Below are 9,341 nucleotides of genomic sequence, written 5' to 3' on the forward strand. Positions count from 1 at the left end.
TAAAGCAAGAGTTCGACGAAGTGTGGCTTGGTAATTACATGCAATTTTTTTCTGTATTACTTGAAGATATTTAGATGTGTCAAGATTATCTATCCATCTATCCATCTATCCATCTATCCATCTATCCATCTATCCATCTATCCATCTATCCATCTATCCATCTATCCATCTATCTATCTAGTTATCTATTTTAAATACCATAAAAAAGCACCTATTGATAGCACAGATTGCTTCAAGCACTTTAAAAGAACAGATGTCGTATTTTAGAGGTGTCTACTACACTGTCTACCACTGTTGCCAAACTACTGCTGTAATATCTGTTTGACATATTTTGCCAGTCTATCTTTTGTCTTTCAAATGATGGTATTTTGCCTGTAAATTGCCTTTGTTGTCTTAACTATTACTTGTTGTCTGTCTATAACCTGTCTATTAGTTTGTCTATAACCTGTCTATTAGTTTGTCTATAACCTGTCTATTAGTTTGTCTCTTTATCTGGAAAATGTGTCTGTTATTGACTTGTCAATCAATGCTATCATGTCAGATTTTTAGTTTCAAAATAAACATTTATGTTTCTTTAGTTTGAGGCCTCACAGTGATCCAAATGTTGCAAGCTAAAACCATTTCTGCCAATTACTTCTTAAAAACTAAAGTTATAGATATCTGCTTTATAGTTTTAATAAGTACATGTCCTGGGCTACAAAAAGCTTACAAGTGTGAGTTAAGTTAGTTGGGTTAAATCAAGGACCTAGACGTTGCGACACTTAACAGTTGATCCAGTCTTGACAATTGTTGCAAATTTTAATAGCAGTCTGGATCTATGTGGCCTATTTAAGCAAATCTGCAGCATGATGTTTTAGTGCATAAATGCATATATACTTGTTTATTGTTCAATGTCTGTTCAGTGTTCAGTGTTCAGTGTTTAGTGTTTAGTGTTTAGTGTTTAGTGTTTAGTGTTTAGTGTTTAGTGTTCAGTGTTCAGTGTTCAGTGTTCAGTGTTCAGTGTTCAGTGTTCAGTGTTCAGTGTTCAGTGTTCAGTGTTCAGTGTTCAGNTACCAACTATACCAACTATACCAACTATACCAACTATACCAACTATACCAACTATACCAACTATACCAACTATACCAACTATACCAACTATACCAACTATACCAACTATACCAACTATACCAACTATACCAACTATACCAACTATACCAACTATACCAACTATACCAACTATACCAACTATACCAACTATACCAACTATACCAACTATACCAACTATACCAACTATACCAACTATACCAACTATACCAACTATACCAACTATACCAACTATACCAACTATACCAACTATACCAGCTATACCAACTATATGTTGTCTCAATTATCCTGAAAGCCTGAAAATCTTAAATATAAAAATGTATAATATTAATACCCGACCAAACAAATTAATAAAACTTAACTCAACTTTTTTATAAGATAAATGTGTATTATTGTGTGTTTTTGTTGATTGTTGATATAAGTGTGTGTTCGTAAGAGGGAGTGTGTGTGTGTGTGCCTATAATTTGTTTATAAAGTGAGTGGTCAGTCTGCTAGTGTACGCAGGACAGAGCAGAGTTTACGCACAAACTGCGTAACCCCGCTTCAAAGTGTACTCTGGGAAAACCGGTTAACTGTAAACTTTTCAGTGTTAAATCCGACGCTTTTTATTTTGAAGTGTTTAAATAGAATAAAACTAATCGAAGTTATAAAAAGTGAATCAATCTTTTTCAGAAGCTATAAAGGTGACCATTTTTTTAAAATCAAATGATATTTCCTATATTAAGATGGGCCACGGGAAGATTTTACTTTAACCAAAATTCGTATATTAGGACGGACAATTGGAATCAATACATGAAAATCTAGTCGAATGTCGAATGAATGGAATGATATCAATAAGTAGTGGAATGAATGGAAGCTGATATTAATAACTTGTGGAAGTGGAATGAATGGAATGATGTTAATAACTATAGTGAAATAACTGGTGGAATGCATGGACGTATATAATATTTATAACTATACGAATGGAAGTATATATGACTGATGTAATGAATGGCACTGGCAGTATGACTGTTAGAATTAATGGAAGCATTATGACTGGTGGAATGAATGGAAGTATATATATGACTAGTGGAATGAACGGAAGTATTATGACTAGTGGAATAAATGGAGGTATGTATGACTGGTGGAATGTATGGAATTAAATATGACTGGTCGAATTAATGGAAGTATTATGACTAGTGGAATGAATAAAAATGTATGTAAGACTGGTGGAATGAATGGAAGTATATATATGACAAGTGGAATGAATGGAAGTATTATGACTAGTGGAACGAATGGAAGTATGTCTGACTGGTGGAATCAATGGACATATTATGACTGGTGGTATGAATGGAATTAAATATGACTGGTAGAATTAATGGAAGTATTATGACTAGTGGAATGAGTAGAACTATGTATGGCTGGTGGAACGAATGGAAGTATTTTGACTAGTGGAGTAAATGGAGTTTGTATGTTTGCTGGAATTAATGGAAGTGTACATGACTTGTGGAGTGAATGAATTAAATTGGCTGTTATCTCGAATGAATAGTAATGCTTATGTTGACAGGTTTAAATGTACATATCTTATGAAAATGTATGTGTTTGAATTTTTAATTGGCGTATTTATACGCATACATTCATATATACACCTAAAATATGCGTATTCTTTGTATGCGCCAATGTTACAGCAAAAAAGGCGATGCGCACAGCTAACATGGGTAGAATTCGTATTCTTATTCTTCGGTTAAATTCTTGAAAATGGACAGAGATGGACATAGATGGAGAGAGATGGAGATAGATGGAGAGAGATGGAGAGAGATGGAGAGAGATGGAGAGAGATGGAGAGAGATGGAGAGAGATGGAGAGAGATGGAGAGAGATGGAGAGAGATGGAGAGAGATGGAGAGAGATGGAGAGAGATGGAGAGAGATGGAGAGAGATGGAGAGAGATGGAGAGAGATGGAGAGAGATGGAGAGAGATGGAGAGAGATGGAGAGAGATGGAGAGAGATGGAGAGAGATGGAGAGAGATGGAGAGAGATGGAGAGAGATGGAGAGAGATGGAGAGAGATGGAGAGAGATGGAGAGAGATGGAGAGAGATGGAGAGAGATGGAGAGAGATGGAGAGAGATGGAGAGAGATGGAGAGAGATGGAGAGAGATGGAGAGAGATGGAGAGAGATGGAGAGAGATGGAGAGAGATGGAGAGAGATGGAGAGAGATGGAGAGAGATGGAGAGAGATGGAGAGAGATGGAGAGAGATGGAGAGAGATGGAGAGAGATGGAGAGAGATGGAGAGAGATGGAGAGAGATGGAGAGAGATGGAGAGAGATGGAGAGAGATGGAGAGAGATGGAGAGAGATGGAGAGAGATGGAGAGAGATGGAGAGAGATGGAGAGAGATGGAGAGAGATGGAGAGAGATGGAGAGAGATGGAGAGAGATGGAGAGAGATGNGGGGGTTAAAGACTAATTTAAAGACAATTAAGTTCAATTAAACTTTGTTTAAGGTCACAGGCATTCAAAATCTACAACATTTCAACTAAAAACAGAACAATAAAGCAAAAAACCTAACTAAACAATTGTAAACATGGCAGCCATTACACGGATTGATAAATTAGTTTAAAAAGGTCATTACTTGCCTATCTATCTTTCTATTTACCTATGCTCCCCGGAGGGTATAAGTTGACAGAACAATAGCTTATTTAACTACTGAAGGCTACTTAGTCTAAATTTTTACTCTGACAGAGTACGACGCTTTTCTTTTAATAAGAATTTAAAAAAGTTTAAATTTTAAAAAAATGTCTATTTATTATAAATGAATTCTTTTAATTCTTTTTTTACTTTTTTTTCTAGGACAAGATTTCAATTTGTTCGTTTTTAGTTTTCTTTTGGTACTCCACAGGGTTCAACTTGTGGCCCAGAGATTTATATAACACCAAGATTTGATTACACAATAGGAATGATTTCCGATAATTTCTTTCACAAAATAACATTTTTTAGTTGGGAATGCGCATGGACATAGAAGGGGGGGGGGGTCCAGGATATGACCAGTCAAAACAAATGTAAAATCTAGTATCGACCTTAGATAAATATTATAAAACGGGTTCCTTCCTTTCTTATCATTTATCTTGGAACCAGACCTACTAAAATTCCCTGNCTATCCATCTATCCATCTATCCATCTATCCATCTATCCATCTATCCATCTATCCATCTATCCATCTATCCATCTATCCATCTATCCATCTATCCATCTATCCATCTATCCATCTATCCATCTATCCATCTATCCATCTATCCATCTATCCATCTATCCATCTATCCATCTATCCATCTATCCATCTATCCATCTATCCATCTATCCATCTATCCATCTATCCATCTATCCATCTATCCATCTATCCATCTATCCATCTATCTATCTAGTTATCTATTTTAAATACCATAAAAAAGCACCTATTGATAGCACAGATTGCTTCAAGCACTTTAAAAGAACAGATGTCGTATTTTAGAGGTGTCTACTACACTGTCTACCACTGTTGCCAAACTACTGCTGTAATATCTGTTTGACATCTTTTGCCAGTCTATCTTTTTGTCTGTCTAATGATGGTATTTTGCCTGTAAATTGCCTTTGTTGTCTTAACTATTACTTGTTGTCTGTCTATAACCTGTCTATTAGTTTGTCTATAACCTGTCTATTAGTTTGTCTATAACCTGTCTATTAGTTTGTCTCTTTATCTGGAAAATGTGTCTGTTATTGACTTGTCAATCAATGCTATCATGTCAGATTTTTAGTTTCAAAATAAACATTTATGTTTCTTTGGTTTGAGGCCTCACAGTGTCCAAATGTTGCAAGCTCAAACGATTTTTGCCAACTACTTCTTAAATAACTGCTTTATAATTTTAATAAGTACATGTCCTGGGCTACAAAAAGCTTACAAGTGTGAGTTAAGTTAGTTGGGTTAAATCAAGGGCCTAGACGTTGCGACACTTTAAAGTTGATCCATTCTTGACAATTGTTGCAACTTTTAATAGCAGTTTTGATCCATGTGGCCTATAAAATCAAATCTGCAACATGCTGTTTCAGTGTATATACTTCAGTGTTCAGTGTTTAGTGTTTAGTGTTTAGTGTTTAGTGTTTTCTATCAAACTGAGTGATAATGTATTTATATAATATATATAGATAGATTTATATAATCTGTTATTCATTAATGTCCATAATATTTTAGCGATTCATAAATCTATCTATATATCAATTTTTATTTATTATTCTATCTACCTATTTATTTATTTGTCTAATTATCCATTTCACTTTATTTATTTTTATCTTTCTATCTATCTGTTTATCTATCTGTCTGTATGTCTATCTATCTGTCTATCTGTCTATCTATCTATCTATAATCTATCTGGTCGTCTGTCTGTCTGTCTGCCTGTCTGTGTGTCTGACCATCTCCGGTTTAAATGTTACGTGGGACCAGTTATTTAACATGAACTATTTCAGCGCCCTTTCACGGAGAGATGTAGCGGGTCCAGCCCGGGCTCACCACAGTAGCGGGACATCAGGCAACTAGTGTACACACAACACAATCAAACATTTAGTTCAACAACTTGACACCAGATGGATCTGATGAGTTAATATGTTTTTGGGTCTTTTTTGGTTTTATGCTTTTTATCTTCCGTGGTTAGATTTTATGAATAATTAGACAAGAAGTTGAACTGGAACTCGAGAATAAGTTCAACTATTCTAAGCTAGTTCAGCTTCTTCCCGCAATTCATTAATTCCGACCTGCGGATTTAATAATGACAAACTGAATACCAATAAGAAATGTGCAGGGGGGGGGCGGGCGGATTTGTTTATGATATTTAAAGGAACTGTTAGCGTAGTTTTAAGTGACTCTTCGAGCAAAGATGTCAATGCCCGATTCAGAAGTTTTGTGTGGTCATGTTCCTTGTTATTTTTCCACCAAAGTGACTTCTGCATTTTTACAGCAGGAAAACATTTAGGAATTTTGTATGAAATACACACCTGTAAACCTAGTAAAATGATGATATTTAAGGGTACCTTTGTGAATCGGAAATTGCCGTTTTTGAGTGGAGGATCACTTAAGCATGTACAGTCCCTCTAATTGCTAAAAGTTGTTCATTTCGATATAAATTTAGGTTTCGGTGCACGGCGAACAAAATAAATACAATGAATGGAATAAATTCTAAGATTAACATGCATACATAAAACCATGAACATAGTTTAACCAGACTATACCAGACTATACCAGAATATACCAGATAAATATCATTAGGGATATCTTTAAATCTTACTTTCAATGCAAATTGTTGTTATTAAAATTGGGTTTTAACTTGTAACTCGCTCTTCATGGTGTGAAAATTTAGCATTAAAGTTGTATTAAGACTGCTTGAATTCCCCTTTTCGGCTGTACAACTTGTTTTTTTAACGTCCAGGGGTTTAAAAAATTGATAAATGATATATTCATGGTTAAGGGACTGTAAACTGTACAGGCGTGATGTCATGTAACCATCCATATATAGAGTAGCATGTCCGATTTATAATGGTACCTTTATAACCTTTGTCTGATAAAGAATGCGTAAGATATCTATAATTTTTTCTTTGAAAGATCGATTATTTTTATATATGTGGTTTCTCAATAAATCAACTTGCACATTTCGATTTTGAAACAAAGGAGGAGATTGTCTGAATTTAACAGGTTTTGATCGAATAAAACGAAGGTATCTTCCAAATTATTTTTAAATTGGACCGTTGTGAATTGGGTTTGGTTCTCTTTAATTGGATGGAGGGTCCCTTTAAGACGTAATTTTAGAATTTTCCAATTTGCAGCGGTCCCCTTTAAACCTATACCTGATGAACCATCAGGAAGATATCGTCGTTTTCCTAGTTTGAAAAGAGTTGAATTCTGACAGTTTCCTTCATCGTTTCTGTTTTGCTGCACAAATCTGAAAATGAGCATATAAAGAGAAACCACAGTTGCGGATAATCAAATATTTAGCGAGAAAAAACATGTTAAAATCTTAAAGTGCATTGTTGTGAATCGAATATGCCACTTTATACATGAGGGGTAACTTACATTCCGTCTGAAGTCCCTTTAATTACAAATTAAAGTATTTCTTGAATGTACGCAAAAACGTCAAGGTTTAGGTATTGCGTAAATTTGTAAATACTACGCTGGGTTTATTGTTACGCATTATATCAACATTTTTTAAAAGTCAGACTTTCAATGAAAATTTTTCTTAATAAAAAAATTTCTCAATTTAATAATTTTTCAAACTAAATGATCAGTTTTAAAAATGATTTTTAATTCAAAAGTTGGCCACATAAATAATTTGTCAATTAGAGAATGTGCCAACTAAATGATTTGATTGATAAAATGATTCACAATGGTACCCTTGTAAGCTTTGTCTGATTCACAATGGTACCCTTGTAAGCTTTGTCTGATTCACAATGGTACCCTTGTAAGCTTTGTCTGATTCACAATGGTACCCTTGTAAGCTTTGTCTGATTCACAATGGTACCCTTGTAAGCTTTGTCTGATTCACAATGGTACCCTTGTAAGCTTTGTCTGATTCACAATGGTACCCTTGTAAGCTTTGTCTGATTCACAATGGTACCCTTGTAAGCTTTGTCTGATTCACAATGGTACCCTTGTAAGCTTTGTCTGATTCACAATGGTACCCTTGTAAGCTTTGTCTGATTCACAATGGTACCCTTGTAAGCTTTGTCTGATTCACAATGGTACCCTTGTAAGCTTTGTCTGATTCACAATGGTACCCTTGTAAGCTTTGTCTGATTCACAATGGTACCCTTGTAAGCTTTGTCTGATTCACAATGGTACCCTTGTAAGCTTTGTCTGATTCACAATGGTACCCTTGTAAGCTTTGTCTGATTCACAATGGTACCCTTGTAAGCTTTGTCTGATTCACAATGGTACCCTTGTAAGCTTTGTCTGATTCACAATGGTACCCTTGTAAGCTTTGTCTGATTCACAATGGTACCCTTGTAAGCTTTGTCTGATTCACAATGGTACCCTTGTAAGCTTTGTCTGATTCACAATGGTACCCTTGTAAGCTTTGTCTGATTCACAATGGTACCCTTGTAAGCTTTGTCTGATTCACAATGGTACCCTTGTAAGCTTTGTCTGATTCACAATGGTACCCTTGTAAGCTTTGTCTGATTCACAATGGTACCCTTGTAAGCTTTGTCTGATTCACAATGGTACCCTTGTAAGCTTTGTCTGATTCACAATGGTACCCTTGTAAGCTTTGTCTGATTCACAATGGTACCCTTGTAAGCTTTGTCTGATTCACAATGGTACCCTTGTAAGCTTTGTCTGATTCACAATGGTACCCTTGTAAGCTTTGTCTGATTCACAATGGTACCCTTGNACAAGAAAGGACAAATAACAGGACTAATATATAGGACAGGACAAATAACAGGACTAATATATTAGTCCTGTTATTTGTCCTGTCCTATATATTAGTCCTGTTATTTGTCCTATCTTGTATATTAGTCCTGTTATTTGTCCTGTCCTATATATTAGTCCTGTTATTTGTCCTTTCTTGTATATTAGTCCTATAATTTGTCCTGTCTTGTATATTAATTAGTACTATCTTGTATAGTAGTCCTATCTTGTATATTAGTCCTGTTATTTGTCCTTCCTTGTATATTAGTCCTGTTATTTGTCCTATCTTGTATATTAGTCCTATTATTTGTCCTGTCTTGTGTATTAGTCCTGTTATTTGTCCTATCTTGTATATTAGTCCTATTATTTGTCCTGTCTTGTATATTAATTAGTCCTATCTTGTATAGTAGTCCTATCTTGTATATTAGTCCTGTTATTTGTCCTATCTTGTATATAAGTCCTTTTATATGTCCTATCTTGTATATTAGTCCTGTTATTTGTCCTATCTTGTATATTAGTCCTGTTATTTGTCCTATCTTGTATATTAGTCCTATTATTTGTCCTGTCTTGTATATTAATTAGTCCTAATTTGTATAGTAGTCCTATCTTGTATATTAGTCCTGTTATTTGTCCTATCTTGTATATAAGTCCTCTTATATGTCCTATCTTGTATATTAGTCCTGTTATTTGTCCTATCTTGTATATTAGTCCTATTATTTGTCCTGTCTTGTATATTAATTAGTCCTATCTTGTATATTAGCCCTGTTATTTGTCCTATCTTGTATATAAGTCCTGTTATATGTCTTATCTTGTATATTAGTCCTGTTATTTGTCCTATCTTGTATATTA

General features: G+C 34.8%; 1 protein-coding gene across 1 annotated transcript in view; it reads left to right on the forward strand.

Annotated features, from left to right (window-relative positions):
* The first annotated feature begins 1,573 nt into the window (after nt 1-1,573).
* The window catches only part of LOC111710369 (uncharacterized), a 14,116-nt gene continuing 6,348 nt past the window's right edge, over nt 1,574-9,341 (forward strand). The window contains exons 1-2 of the mRNA XM_023484442.1: nt 1,574-1,769; nt 5,564-5,634. The gene's annotated coding sequence lies outside the window, so the exon portion shown is untranslated. The remainder of the gene's footprint in view (nt 1,770-5,563; nt 5,635-9,341) is intronic.

Source organism: Eurytemora carolleeae, unplaced genomic scaffold (genome assembly GCF_000591075.1).
Source record: "Eurytemora carolleeae unplaced genomic scaffold, Eaff_2.0 scaffold1031, whole genome shotgun sequence".
Lineage (NCBI taxonomy): Eukaryota > Metazoa > Arthropoda > Copepoda > Calanoida > Temoridae > Eurytemora > Eurytemora carolleeae.